Here is a 15,149-nt window from a genome sequence, read left to right as displayed (position 1 = left end):
GCATTCCAAGGTGAGGTTAGGATTAGTGAAAGCAACTATTGCATCTTCTAGGCAGGCAGGTTTGCAGTTAGGCTCTAACTGGTGCAAATTGGGAATGGTAAATTAAGAATGAAATAAGGCAAATGATATAATGAAGAAAGAAAACAAAAAGTTGAAGAGCTGATCCTGTGTCATACAGAACAGGAAGGTTTATTAGTCTGCACTTATTCCTGCTGTAAGACTACATGCAGTTGAAATCAGAAATGCTGGCAGATAAGCTTAGTGTAGCTGGTGTTGCTGCGTGACGGATTCTAGTGAGGTTGTTGCATAGTACATAAGCTACAGTGCTGTCAAGTCTTCAGCCTTTAAATTTACAAGTCAAGCTGAGGATGATGAGGTGGCCGTTATGGACTTGACAGTCATTTGATTTCATGCACTGCTTCAGCTTTTCAGCAATAAGATTAGAGATTCACTTGAACATCAGGAAGCACTTCTGTGCCGTCAGTGATGGAGCACTGGTGCAGGTTTCTTGCACAGGAACAGGCTGTGGAGCCTCCTCTGCGGAGAGCTTAGAAGCTGCCTGGATTTGGTCTGGGGCCGCTGTGTGTGTCCTTGTTGGAGCAGAGCTGGAACAAATTAATTCTTCAAACTGAAAGATAATTTCAGCTGAAAATAGGCCTATGGTTTTAGTGATGACAGTGACTAGGAGGTGAGGTACAGAGCAGATGCTTTTCCAGCGAATGAGGGTTTGGGTGCTGTGTAATCAGTGAATGTACAGACGTTACAGATATGAAATATACCAGAGTTTGGCTATGCAGTTGTTATACCAAAACAGAAGAGATGGAATGCTTACCCGTGTCCTGGGCTCGCTATGACACTTCAGAGGAGCAGATCTCCAGCAGAGATCCTTCCCCCCCCTGCAGTCAGCTCTTAAATGGGCCTGGGAGGGGGGCAGCCAGGCTCCAGCCTTCCTGCAGCAGTGAATCACCTTCGCTGTGCCCCAGCGCCGACCCAGCGCCGGCCTCAGGTGGTCAATCAGGGGTTCAGGCCGTGACTCAGCAGCTCCCTTGAAGGTGCACACATGAAGTGATCGCATGGATGCAGACAGACTCGTGTCCTTTGTGGCTCCTGCAATGGGCTCTGTGGTTGTTCCAGCTCCTGATGTGAGCTCTGCAGTTGCTGCAACTGCTGTGAGCCCTGCGGCCACCCCGAGCTCTGTCACAGGTCCCACAGTTGCTCTGGCCTTTCTGTCTGAGCCTGCGGTTACCCCGACCCTTCTGGCAGACCCTACGGTGCCACAGCCCTGTGGTCACACCAATCCCTCTGACGAGCTGGGCACTGAGTTGACTGTTGTCTCTTACCCTGGCAGGTGGCTCAGCATCATGCAGTCATCGCTCCCTCTGTTCCCAGGGGGATGGATGACAGGATAGAAAGTAGAACTCATAGGTTGAAATAAGACTGTTTACTAGTAGAGAGAAAAGGGAAAGGATAATAGTCATGGCAGTGTATATGAATGTGTATAACAAGTGATGCACAAGCAGTTGCTCCCCACTCTGGGCCAATGCCCAGCTAGCCCCTGAGCAGTGGAAGAGAAGGAAAGATCAACTTTCATCTCCTTCAAAACTCCTTCCACATGATGCCATATGGTATGGAATATTCCTCTGGCCGGTTTCAGACAGCTGTTCTAATTCTGCTCCCTTCTGGGTCCTTTGCTGCCTTTCCTCTGAGCCACACTGCTTAGCAGCAGCTGTGAACATCAGCATGTTATCAACATTGGTCTCCTCCCAGAACCAAAGCGTTACATCCTAGCAGACACGCTGAGGAAAACAATTCCAACCCAGCTGCAACTGAGACAGTGGCCTTTAATTTCACAACTGAGTACACAGTTGAGGAGAGTTACAAAAGAGCAACTCAAAGCAGTGAGGCACTGAGCCACCACCTCGGCCACAGTAGGTCTGAATCAGAAAGCACTGGAGCTAGGAAAGGGCTCCAGGAGGAATCACTGTGTGTCTGCCTTGTTAGGATCCTCTGTAGGTGTTCATTGCTGGCCATTGGCAGAAACAGGCAAAATGAGTCAGGTGGCACTTATGACTTAAACCTGTACCACCATTTTTATGCTACTGTCTGCAAAGAAGGACCGACCTTCAAGGACACTCAGCCAGAAGTGATAAGCTGCGTGAGGACTGTGGTACAGAATTCTTGGACTGTACTGGGGGTCACAGGCTGACTGAGAAGCCAAATCACTGAGTGTCATAATCAAGCTTATAACATACAGTGCGTGCCCCCTTTGGGCATTGGCTGTGCCTCCAACTCTGCTTAGTCTGCCGTGACCCATGCCGTGAGTTGCACACACGTTTGTGTGCACTTCTTTTGGAGTTGAAACTGGATGATCTTAAAGCTCCCTTCCAACCTAAGACATTCTTCAATTCCTACTGGCTCCACGCACTTGAATATTCTTTCTTGTTTCATTGCAGCGAGGGTAACTCACTGTTCTGGATCTCCTGGGCAGGATTACTTAACCCTTATCCTGTTGAAACAGTTTACTTCTGATCACAGAGAAAAAAAGTACAAAATACGTTACAAACACAGGCAGCTTTTGTCCCAGCTGTGCTATTAGTTTTAAGAAACAGAAGAAAATAGTCCTCGTCTCCTCTCCTGTGAAGGAGCTACCGCTCTGCTCTTCACTAATAAGACTTTGTTTTCTTTAAAGATGCAAATGTTGTGAAAAACAGTGCATCTGATCAAGGTGTCCATCAATCTTCTCCAAGGCTCTGGAATATAAATAATGTGACCTTTCCATGTGCAGCCCAACTCATCAGCACGGTTTGCCTCTGAGCAGCTCAGCTGTTTGCATGTGAATCCCCAGGATGACTGCAGGTATCAGTCACAGCCCTCAGGGTGCTGAATTCTCTCACTCCAAAGTGATTCACAGCCAGCTGCACTCAGGGTGCAATAAAATGGTGTGCAGACCGTCCAGAATGTCCCAAAGACCAGGTATGAGGTTACTAACACTGGGTATGGGGTTGGCTGAGATCAGATGTCTGGACACAGAAGACAATCTCATTAACAGATGAGTATTGCCCTATCAGAACAGAAGTATTGTTTCCCTGCATGCTCTTCCATTCCTTACTCTACAGGGATGACTTATTGGGAGCTTTGCCCCTGCTATTTGGCCCTGAGCATCACCCAGTCCCAGAGCTGTGATGAAACACGCTTCTCAGCTCTTTACAGCACACCCAGGCTCGCTCACTTGAGCAGCCTCCCACCGGCAGTCTGAGCCTAAACCAACACGCAGTGCTTTCTTGCCGTGACACCTGGGGCTCGGCTTTGTCCCTCAGGCAAGGCAGGTACCATCTGCTGCACTGTTATTTCAGACTGTGTTTCCTGGATGTGTACAGCACTTACAGATCTTTACAATATGCATGCTAAACTTTTTCTTCCAAGGTACCCAAAGGTGAGTTTCTGGATTATGGGTAACAAAAACTATTTTTCCCTTTACAATTGTATACCAGAGCAAAAAGCAGTGGCAAAAGGAAGGCTAACACTATTAGTGGCTGCATTAGGCAAAGTGTGACCAGGAGGTCACAGTTCCCTGGTACAAAAGAGATCTGGACACACCAGAGTCCAATGCAGAGCCAAAGAGATGGCGAAGGACCCAGCATACCTCTGCTGTGAGAGGCTGAGAGCTGGGGCTGCTCAGCATGGGGCAGGGAAGGCTCAGGAGGGTCTTCTTCTGTGGTGAGTAGCCTTAAATGCCTGAAGAGAGGACAAAGTTGGGCTCTTTCTAGTGGTGCTGGTGCCAGGACAAGCGGTGCTGGACACAAATGGGGGCCCAGGTTGCCCTGCCTGCCAGGAAGCACAGTTGTGCAGATGCTGGACCATTGGCACAGCCTTCTCGTATGGGCTGTGGAGTTTCCTTCTTGGAGATCTGCAGCCCCACCTGGCTGTGGGACCGAGCACCCTGCTCTGGGTGGCCCTGCTGGGGCAGGGTGGGACCAGAGGAAGCCTTGGGTGCCCCCAGCCTTGGTCTCTCTGTGATTCAGGTTCTGTGAAAAAGCTTGAGAATACCACGCAGAAAAAGTGCAAACTTAGGGCAGAATGTATAGCCCCAATTATAAGAGATACAAATCCACTTCATAATCTTTACAAGATGTTATTTAGTTTTTAAGCTTACGCCAGATTTGAACACCTGGAGTTGGAAGATCTGCTTGTCTTTGCTCATCTGTTTCTCCTCTTAACCTGAGCTGTTTGCCTTCACAGCCCCTCAGCGCAGCACCTTCGCTACACCTCCTATAGCAACACTCATCTCTCATTGTTCCTGGTGCTTCTTTAACCTACAGTAGACTCCCTCAGCGCTTACTCAAATTGTTCTTTGAAAGCGTACTGCATAAATATCTCCTACTGGATTCTCACTGAACAACATCCCTTGTCCTTCCCAAAGTGCTCGGCACAGCAGATCAGACCCACGGCCCCGAGCACAGCATCCTCACACCCCACAGCTGCTTAAGGGCAGGTACAAAGAGGAGCAGCAAATTCGGGATAACGACTCTCGGCAGAGACCGGTTTTGAATTCGAAGTATTAGACACGATTCAAAGCCATTTTCTTCCCACGTTCGCTGTTAGAGTACGACTGCAGTCGGTGCCACACCAGCTCCGATGTCTCGCTGAGCCGCGGTAAGCGATTGTCCCCGCAGCGCCCGCGGCAGCCGCCGGGCAGAGATGGGTTCTGAGCGCTCCCTCGGGTGCTGCTGGCGCGGTGGAGCCGCACCGCACCGCACCCGGCAAGCAGGCGGCACCGCGTCAGCCCCAGCTCCGGCCCCAGCCCCGCTGCCAGGTGGGTCCGCGGGCGGGGCAGGGCCGGGCCGGGCGGGGTGGCGGCGGGCGGAGGCGCGGCGGCGGCGGCGGGGGGCTGCGTGCGGTGCGGCGGCGCTCAGGTACGAGGGGCGCGACGGCGGTGCGGGGCGGCGGCGACCGATGGGCTGCGGCGGCGACAGCGGCGTGGTGAGGGGCGCCGCGGGGGCTGCGGCGGCGGTGCGCGAGGAGATGCCGCAGCGCTGTGCCCGGGGCGCCGGGGCTCGGCGGAGGAGGAGGCGGCGGCGGCGGCGGCCCGGCCATCCCTTACCCGCGGCCGCTTCAAAGCCCCGCGGCGGACGGAAACCGTCCGCAGGGGCGCCCCGGGGACCGGGAACGTACGGCCCCGGCCCCCGCCTCCAGGAGGCGGCCCGCGCCGCCCCCGCGAGGCTCTCGCAGGGACCGCGGAGCGACCGCCTTCCCGTCTCCCGAAGCGCAGCTAAAACACGAGCGCCGGCAGCGGCCGCCCCCGCGCGGTGCCTCCTCGCCGGCGGTCGGGGGCTGCGGGAGGGCTGCTCCGCACCGCCGCCCCTGCGCAGGTCGCGCCGCGCGGTGCGCACTTTGCAGACGGTCCCTGCGCCGCTTTCCGCAGCGTCGCGCAGGCGCTCAGCGCCGGGACGGCGGCCCCGGTGCGAGCGGGAGAGCGGCGCGGGCGCGGCGGGAGGAGAATGGCCGGGACGGTGAGCGCCGCGCCCCGCTGCCCCCCGCCCCGGGACGCCTCTGCCCGGCGCTGCCCTCCGGCCGGGAATCGCCCCGCGCCGTTCCTCGCGGGCGCGGCGCCGCCCCGCCGTGCCGCCCGTTCGGCCTCCGCCGTTTTCTCAGCGCGCGCCCCACACCCCCGGGACGGGCCGCGGCGGCTCCGGTGCTCGGCGCGTCGCGCTGAGGCGGGCAGAGCGGGGGGCGTCGTCCCGGGATGCCGCCCCGCGTGTGGGCTGCAGAAGCCGTCGGCGGCCCTTCCTGCCGCGTGGGCTGAGCTTCCCGGGGGCGTGGAGCGCTCGTCTGACGGTGCCTGGACGGAAAGATCCCCGTCCCCTCGCCCCGAGGCACCCGGTGCTGTCCTGCAGCCGGCCGCGGGCCGTCTCCGGCGCTGCCTTTGGGCTGCACCCGCCGTGTTCGCAGAGGGAGACGCGTCGCCCGGTGCTCGCCGAGTACAAAGTGCGCCGCGTCTGACCGCTGCTCTCAGCGCAGGCCTTGCCGAGCTGCCTCGGCAGGCGGTTCTCCCTCCCTGTCGTTCTCTGCATCCTGAGCTCTCTCCTGAGGTTCCTCTTTCGGCACCACCTGCGGAGGGACCCCGGGGTCAAGTTGCTGGGAAAGGCCAGTGCAAATTAAATGTGAGAGGGATGAGAAGGTCAAGAGAGCCAACGGCATCCTGGCCTGCATTAGAAATGGTGCAGCCAGCAGGAGCAGGGAGGTGATCATCCCCTGTACTCAGCACTGGTGAGGCCGCACCTCGAGTACTGTGTTCAGTTTTGGGCCCCTCACTACAGGAAAGACATTGAGGCCCTGGAATGTGTGCAGAGAAGGGCAACGAAATGGTGAGGGGTCTGGAGCACAAACCTTATGAGGAGTGGCTGAGGGAGCTGGGATTGTTCAGTGTGGAGAAGAGGAGCTCAGGGCAGACCTCATTGCACTGTACAATTTCCTGAAGGGAAGCTGTGGTGCAAAAGGGTCTGGCCTCTTCTCCCAGGCAAATAGTAGGACCCGAGGAAATGGCCAGAAGTTGTACCAGAGGAGGTTTAGGTTGGATATTAGGAGAAACTTTTTCTCTCAAAGGGTGGTCAGGCACTGGAATGGCTGCCCAGGGAGGTGGTGGAGTCGCCGTCCCTGATGGTGTTCAAAAGGCGCCTGGATGAGGAGCTATGAGAGATGGTTTAGTGCTTGTGGTACTGATAGGAATGGGAGGGGGGTTGGACCAGATGATCTTGCAGGTTTCCAACCTTGTGGGCATCAGCAGCGCCCTTCTTGGACAATGACTTCAAAGTACGACATGCCTGGAGGAGTTGTGCACCTTCTGAAAAGAACCGGTTTCTTGATACTGCCTCAGTAGCAGTCGACACCCAACTGTTCACCACAGGGGCACTGCCACGAGGAACCAGACCTCCTTTCTGAGCAGGATTCCTGCCCGTGGGCACTAGGGGAGTAATTCCCAGCCTGGCCCCTGGGCATGGTGAGCGTGAGGCTGCTGCTCTGTCAGTCTCTGATACCTCCTGTTCTACAGCATGGCAGTGCTGTTTCTGTACCTCGCGCTCTGGCTCTTTGCTGGCTTGGCCCAGTCCTTCTGACCTGCACTGCCTCTGTTGCTTTGTTGTGCTCAGTCACTGCTATCCCAGACCTTATCCTTCTTTAACTCTATTTTGGCACAATTCACCACAGTCTTTCTGCCCTTTGTTCTTGCCCTGCTTCAACCCTGCTGAGCTGAGACTCCTTACTGCCCTGTTGGGGCTGTCTGCTCTGCTGCTGCCCTGGACTGCCCAGCCTGGCACCGTGATGCTCGTGTTTCCTTTCTTGTCTGTCTGTTCTCTGAACAGCTGCTTCTAACTGCATGGCTTGGTGTGAGCTCACACCTGTGAGTGCTGTGGGTGCACATTTGTTGTGCTGTAATGCTTCTGCCCTTCATCACCTGCAGTGGAGGGCTGTTAAAACAAAGTTATGCTCTCGTATGTTCCTTTCCAAGGAGCGGCCTTTTCCTCCTCAGGCCCATCGATTCTGGACCTTATTGTGAACATGCAGCCACTGAAGCTGCCTGACTGTACCGTGAGTCTGTGGGGTCAGTCATTCTCCTGTCTGCAGCACTGACAGCCTGTCAGGGTAGCCAGTAGTTCCTGTGGAAATGCCAGGAAGGTCAAGAGCCTTTAGAGGTACTTTTTTGAAGCATGAAAGCAGGCTGGTTGGTCAGCAGCTCCCAGACTGGGCTGCTTTCCCCAGAGTTACCGGAGATGTCCTATGGCAGAAATAGAACCGAGAGCATTCATGTGAGATTCATGAGCATCCCCATCTTCTTGGTTAGACCAGGCCTATTCCAGGGATGTCTTCCAAACTTTACCATGTTGTGATTCTTACCAGCGTAAGCCTCAACATGTCGACACATTACAGGGAAGTATACTTCACCTTATCTCCAACCTGCTCAGTCACAAGCTGGCTACAGACTGACAGCTGAACAGCTTACAAGCTGTCCAGGTGTGGTGCAGTGCCTGGGCAGAAGTACCTTACAGGCAACATGGATGTGCAGGGAGGGCTTTAGTCACTGTCAGTTGCATCCTTCCTTTCAAGTTGTGCTGCTTATGAAGTATCACATGGGTTGGTCTGTTCTAGAAAGCTTTTATTTATATTGTATACTTCTTTTCTATCACTCAGTATTTTGTTTTCTCTTTTCAGAGCTGGATCCAAATGTGTCCTCCACCTGCTGTCTTAGAGCTACTCCTGCTTCAGGTCAATTAGAATGTCTGCTGCTCATTCATCATGATACAATATCTGGATTCCTGCCCCGTCCTGCTGTGGATAAGGTTGTTGCTCCCTCTTGGTCTGCACACATGTGACTGTAGGTGTTCGCCGTCTGCCTAGTCTGGCACAGGTAGGTGTTAGTCCTTTAAAAGGCAACATGTTCCAGCTGAGAAGAATGTGTCTGTGGCGTGGGACTGGAAGATATATTGCTTTGGATATCTGGAAAGTACTGGTATTTTGTGAAGTGAGCCCTGAACTGCTTGCTTGCTGCTGTTGCCCTCAGCTGCCCTCTGGTTGCACAGCTCTTTCTCTGATGGTTCTGCTGGCGCTGTCAGGGAGGGGACGATCGGCAGAGTGACCTGGCTCAGAACAAGTGATGTTAGTGAATGCGGTGCTAAGAGCAGGCCTGTGGGGGAAGAGTGATAGCAAGTGTTCCTTGTGGTGGTTTATTAGTTCAGCTGCTACGAGTAAATGCAATTAGCTCGTGTGGTAGTCATTGATTTGTAGGATGCACTACTTTTCACGGCAGGTTTAAATTAGCATGTTTAAGTCTTTGCTATTAGGCTTCCCTGGTGCTGTTGTTGGAAGGTATCGGTCATCTCCACGGTAAGGTTCTCAAATCCCTCTCTCTCAGGTCTCTAGTTTCTAATGTTAGTTCCTCTGCTCTTGTTGCTTCCACTTTAAGTGCCCAGCTGCATCTGTTCTCGGTCAGCAATGCAGGATGGCTGTAAGGTTCAGTGCCTTTTTGTCTTTCACAGCCTGCACAGGTCATTTCACTAGTAAAATTGCCACTGGTGAAGTGAGAAAATGCAGTCTGTTTTGCTCTGGAATTAAATAGCCTGGCTTATAACTTCTTGGTTTTAAGAGACGTTGGGCTTGTCACTGTCTGGTTTGGCCTGTTAACAACCATGTTGCTCAGCTGCTGCAGCGCTGCTATGGACTTTGCCTGGTGTGTGCAATGTGTGGCTCTTTGCTGCTGGTGAGCTGGGGAGCTCTGGTCCAGGGAGATACTCGTGGTGGTTTACTGAGCGTGGTTTCCGTGGAGCACAGAGCTGTAATGTACTGCATCCATCCTGTAGTGGAATTATGAAAAAAAAGAAGAGGAAAGTAAAGCAAATAAAGAATGATTTCCACATGCCTTTAATTCAGCTAATGATGGAATCAGCACTTTGGGCTGCATCCTACAAAATCATACAAATCTTGTCTGATTCTTACAAATCATACAATTCGTAGGTCTGCTGTTTCAGCGTTACCTTCTCTGGAAGGAGTCTTTCCATTTTACTGGACTGCACTATTCTAGCCACATTTTCAATCCATTTACTTCTCTGTGATTATGTTTTCTGTTACTGTTTTGTCCCTTTCTGTTCAGCTGAACTTTCTCTGGGATTCTGAGTCCAGGGAGGACTGTGGGACAGTTTAGTTTGCCTATCCCTTAAGGCACTGAGCAGCCGAATGCAGCTCACAGCTGTTGCTGATTAAGGGTTTGCCCATTGGAAGGGCAGTTTGGTAGTTCTTGTTATTTGGGATCCAATGGTAGAAGATTGGGGCCACTTGGCAGCAACAGAGACCAGACCAAAAGGAGGAGATCTGCAGGTCCATCCCAAAAGAAGTTGTATGTACAGGCAAAGAGAAGAATAACCTGCTAATCCCTGGAAGCTTGCCTGTGATTTTCTTACTTGTGTATGGTTGGGATCAAGGTCCATTGAATGCAAGGCAGCAAATGTGGCAAAATGCTTCTGTGAGGTAACACCAAGGGGATTATAAACAGGAGGGGAATCAACTTTTTACTCAGGTACACAGTGATAGGATGAGCGGGAATGGTTTTAAGCTCAAAGAAGAAAGGCTTAGTTGGATGTCAGGGGAAGCTGTGTGCTGTGAGAGTGGTGAGGGGCTGGAACAGCTGCCCAGAGAGGCTGTGATGCCCCGTCCATCCGTGGAGGTGTTGGAGGCCAGGTTGGATGGGGCCCTGGGCAGCCTGGGCTGCTGTGAAATGGGGAGGTTGGTGGCCCTGCATTGATGGGGGGTTGGAGCTTCGTGATCCTTGAGGTCCCTTCCAACCTGGGCCATTCTTTTATTGTATCTTTTATTTTTATTTCTTTTATTTTTACCCTGAAATTTAGCTGTCTTGTTCTCTGCCTGTAAATGCATTCTGAAAGTAATTTGTTTAAAGGTAATTCAGCTCCTATCAAGATCCTAAACTGCAGCAAAGAAAATATAGCTTACCAACCACATGCCCATAGTTTTTAGTTGTACTGAAGTGGGAAAACTTATAACCTTGAGTTTTAATGTGCACACAGCCTTTGATTTACAGATGTGCTTTCAATTGTATTAAAGAAATTGAAAGTGTTGTGGAGGAAGTGCAGGGCCTAACGTTCACAGTGTATGAATTTGTGAGTATTAAAGATTTGCAAACACTTTCCCCTGGCAAAATACGTATAATTTGTGGAGACTGAAGAATTTGTTGTTACTGATGATGTCCAGGTGGAGAGCCAAGAGCTGTGCTTGTACCTGCTGGGTCAGCAGAGAATCATTTTTAAATATCAGTCATTGAGAACTTCGTGAAGCTTTCCATTTCAGTGGTATAAAAGGACAGGTTACTACTTCAGTTTCTTTTATTCCCATGTTTTTCTTCTTTGGGATCATAGAAATAACCTCGTGCAGTCGGATCAGCATCCTGGCTGGCTCTGCCCACAGAGAGCAGTGACCACTGTGTGCAGTTGTAGGAGAAAGCACAGGGCTCATGCTGTGGGTGGCTGTGGCTGACAAAATCTGTATCGCTTGACGTCTGTATTTTCTTGGGCACTCGCTGCCTCATGCAGTTCTGCTCTTACTGCCCTACAGCACGATGGGGATTGGAAAGGGAAAAACATGGGAACTCATGGATTGGGACGCAGACAGCTTAACTGGTAGAGCAAAGCAGAACGAGGAATCCAGTCAGTAGTTCCAGCTGGCAGGCAGGTGGCCTTCCGTTTCCAGGAAAGCAGGCTCGTCATTCGTGAGGCCTTATGGAAGGACAGATCGCTTCCCTCGATGTCCATCTTCTTTCCCCCAGCTTTTATCACCATGTACAACTCTGTAAGGGAAGGAACATCCCTGTGACCAGGCTGGCTCAGCTCTCCTAGCTGTGCCCCCCAGCCCCTCACAGCAGCACAAGGACAGAACGGTCCTTGTCTCTGCACGGCACCGCTTGGCAGACACCAAAACATCTGTGTGCTGTCAACACCATGCTGCCCAACCCCAAACAGCCCCACGGGCCTCTGTGAAGAAAATTAACGAACCCAGGCACAGCAGGTGGGGTCACAGGCAGTACAGGAGGCTTCAGTTGGTTCACACTGTTGCTGTTACCCTCCCTCCTGTCATACCCTTACACCTGTGTTTTGTCTGTGTCCCTGGGGCTGTTGCAGCACATCAGGTTGTACGTGCTGCTACAAAGTGAGCATTAGCTCTGCTGCCATGCTGTGTTGGCTCCTGCCCTTGGGGCTGTGCAAACTCTTCAGCTTTTACTTTGTGGAGCAGCTTACTGTGCTGTTTCTTCCATGTTTCTGAAGACCTTTCTCAGTTTCTTGCTTCCCATTCCATGCAATATGCACCTTGTCTCCTCTTCTAGGTTCACTGAATGTGCCTTTGTTTCACAGAATCACAGAATTGTAGGGGTTGGAAGGGACCTCCAGAGCTCATCGAGTCCAACCCCCTGCCAAAGCAGTTCCCTACAGCAGGTCGCACAGGTCGGCATCCAGGCAGGTCTTGGACATCTCCAGAGAAGGAGACTCCACCACCTCCCTGGGCAGCCTGTTCCAGTGCTCCGTCACCCTCACTGTAAAGAAGTTCTTGCACACATTGGTGCAGAACTTCCTATGCTGCAGTTTCCAGCCGTTTCCCCTTGTCCTGTCTCCACTCACCACTGAAAACAGTCCGGCCTCGCCATTCTGCCCCCCACACCTCAGATATTCATAGACCTGGATCAGGTCCCCTCTCAGCCTTCTTTTCTCAAGGCTGAACAGACCCAGTTCACTCAGCCTTTCTCCATAGCAGAGATGCTCCAGGCCCCTCACCATCTTTGTGGCCCTCCGCTGGACTCTTCCCAAGAGATCCCTGTCTGTTTTGTACTGGGGAGCCCAGAACTGGACGCAGTGCTCCAGATGAGGCCTCAGCAGGGCAGAGCAGAGGGGGAGGATCACCTCCCTCGACCTGCTGGCCACGCTCTTTTAATGCACCCCAGTAAGCCATCGGCCCTCTTGGCCACAAGGGCACACTGCTGGCTCATGGCAACCTGTCATCCACCAGGACACCCAGGTCCCTCTCCGCAGAGCTCCCCTCCAGCAGCTCATCCCCCAACCTGTACTGGTGCATGCAATTATTCCTCCCCAGATGCAAGACTTTACACTTGCTTCTGTTAAACCTCATCTGGTTTATGTGTAGTTCTTATTCCCTGTTCACCAGGTGGATCAGATAACAGTATAAATGAGTCTGTCACTCATCTATGTGTCTGTCACTGTCCCTCTGTGACTTATGAAATCTAAATTAATGTTCATTTAAATTTTGTGCTTTCTCCTGAATCGCAGATGTGTTTTAAATGATGTTTTCACTTATGCTTACAACAGCTCCTCCCTGAGCTTCGTTCTTCATTTAGCTGTTATTATTCAGGGTTTGTTCTCTTTTGACACATATTAAGGATGTGCTATATTGTTTTTGCAAAAGGTTGAGTATTTTATTAATAAAGGTTACAGAGTGTAGCAGTGCATGTAGTTGCTCCAAAAGTAATGTCTTCTAATTATTTCCATGAAAACTACTGCAGCTACAAAGCACAATGACACTATTTGATGGAGCACATCCTCATCTACAGACTACTATTTTTCAGCACAGAGACTACAATTAGCTATGCATTTTTGCCAGCTAATGAATGAGGACCTGTGTGCTGCATTCCTAATGATGTGCAGCAGTGGAAGTGACTCACTGCCGCCATCTTGACTGCTGAAATCCACCCAGCCTTCACTGCGCTCACATCCCCTGTGGTCTTCATAACTCTTCACAAGTGTTGATGGATGTCCATGGGTGCCATTGTTTCATGGCACATCTTTGCTTCATACAGACTTCCATGTCAGGTGCCATCTTATCAGGCTGCTCCTCTGCTGCCAGCTGTAACACAGCAATGGAATGTCACAGAATATTACTGGGACGGTTCGACCTCTACTGCCAAACCATCAACATCCACCTCTGATTCACCACGGACCAACGTGATAAAATAGGAGACACTAGTTTTGGAGTGGTCCTCATCTGGAATCACAGAATGGTTGGGTTGGAAGGGACCCCAAAGATCATGAGGCTCCAACCCCCCACCAATGCAGGGCCACCAACCTCCCCATTTCACAGCAGCCCAGGCTGCCCAGGGCCGCATCCAACCTGGCCTCCAACACCTCCACGCATGGACGGGGCATCACAGCCTCTCTGGGCAGCTGTTCCAGCCCCTCACCACTCTCACAGCACACAACTTCCCCTGACATCCAACCTCCAGCTGCCCTCCCTCAGCTCCAAACCATTTCCCTCGTCCTGCTGCCATCTCCCCTTTCCAAGAGCTGACTCCCCTCCTGTCTGCAGGCTCCCTTTTGGCACTGCAGGCTGCACTGAGGTCACCCCGCAGCTTCTCTTCTCCATGCTGAACAAGCCCAGCTCCCTCAGCCTGTCTTTGTAGGGAGGTGCTGCAGCCCTCTGAGCATCTTTGTGGCTCTTTGTGGACCCTCTCCAACAGCTCCCTGTCTTCCTTGTGCTGGGGGCTCCAGACCTGGATGCGGTGCTGCAGATGGGGCCTCACAAGAGCAGAGTAGAGGGGACCAGTCCCCTCCCTGTCTCTGCTGGCCACCACTCTGCTGATGGAGCCCAGGACACCATTTGCTTCACAGCATAATTGAGGCTGGAAGGGACCTTAAAAATCATCCAGTTCCAACCTCCCGCTGTGGGCTGGTTGCCACCCAGCAGATCAGGTTGCCCAGGGCCCCATCCAGCCTGGCCTTGAGTCTGAGCTTCCGGTGTCCTAACGTGGATGGCATTTGAACTGCTGACATTCTGAGAAGTCCCCTGCGCTTTCTTTATCCTTTTTTTTTCTTTCCAAAATTCACTCTTACTGAAGGGCCAACGCTGAGCTGCAATATTTAGCAATCTTGCTGTCATTTTTCTGATAACCAAAATTTGTTTATTTCAAATGCCTACAAATGCAACTGGTTACAAGGGAATTTAATTGTGAACATTCTTTACGTTTTTGTTTGTAAACCATCACAACTGTTCTGCTTCCTTCCTATCCTTGAAAACATTGAAGTCCTGGTTTTACAAGTTCTGCTCTGTCCTGGCTGCTTGTTCCTGTTCTTGTGGTGCTTTCTCTCCCCTCCACTGCTTTGCTGTAAGCCCCTGTGGGACCTGTGTGTGAGGCTAAGACTGGCTCTGCCTGAGCACTGTTCTGTCACAGAATTCCTCTGTCATATCTGTCTTGTGAAGAAATTCTTGAAATCTGAGTTAAATACAGTTTGATTGGCCCAGCTGAAGCACCGAGGCAGCATTCTTCAGCATGTGCAGCTCTTGATAGGATCTCTGTGTCTGGAATGTGCTCAGCAGTTTTTTTATCACAGCAGCTAATTGAAGAGTAGCAGCTTGCATACACCATTCAGTTTGCAGCTGTACATTTCAGTGCTTGTTAAATAGTTACACAAAATGCTTTTGCAGTTTCAATTCTGACACTGCATTGCCAGTGTATAAAGAAGACCTGGTTTGTTTGACTGTAGGTGTCTGCATCTGAACTGCTCCCGTGGGTTCCTTTTACAGTGAGAAGAGAGCTTCTCACCTCTCCGTGATATAAAGAGCAGAATGGATCCTACAGTAATCAGAGGATT

At 51.9% G+C, this 15,149-nt stretch overlaps 1 protein-coding gene across 4 annotated transcripts in view; it reads left to right on the top strand.

The window, feature by feature from the left end:
- Positions 1 to 15,149, top strand: part of SMARCD3 (SWI/SNF related, matrix associated, actin dependent regulator of chromatin, subfamily d, member 3) — a 251,183-nt gene that overhangs the window by 157,912 nt on the left and 78,122 nt on the right. Inside the window, exons 1-2 of one of the 4 annotated variants that reach the window (XM_048951414.1) lie at positions 2,938 to 4,813; positions 8,206 to 8,401. The exons of 1 other annotated variant lie outside the window; for it this stretch is intronic. The gene's annotated coding sequence lies outside the window, so the exon portion shown is untranslated. Of the gene's footprint in view, positions 1 to 2,937; positions 4,814 to 4,867; positions 4,914 to 5,400; positions 5,511 to 8,205; positions 8,402 to 15,149 lie in introns of those variants that run through there. 2 more of the 4 variants (XM_048951413.1, XM_048951412.1) reach the window with 2 other exon arrangements.

This window comes from Lagopus muta, chromosome 7 (assembly GCF_023343835.1).
Source record: "Lagopus muta isolate bLagMut1 chromosome 7, bLagMut1 primary, whole genome shotgun sequence".
NCBI lineage: Eukaryota > Metazoa > Chordata > Aves > Galliformes > Phasianidae > Lagopus > Lagopus muta.
This window is presented reverse-complemented; position numbering and strand designations above follow the sequence as displayed.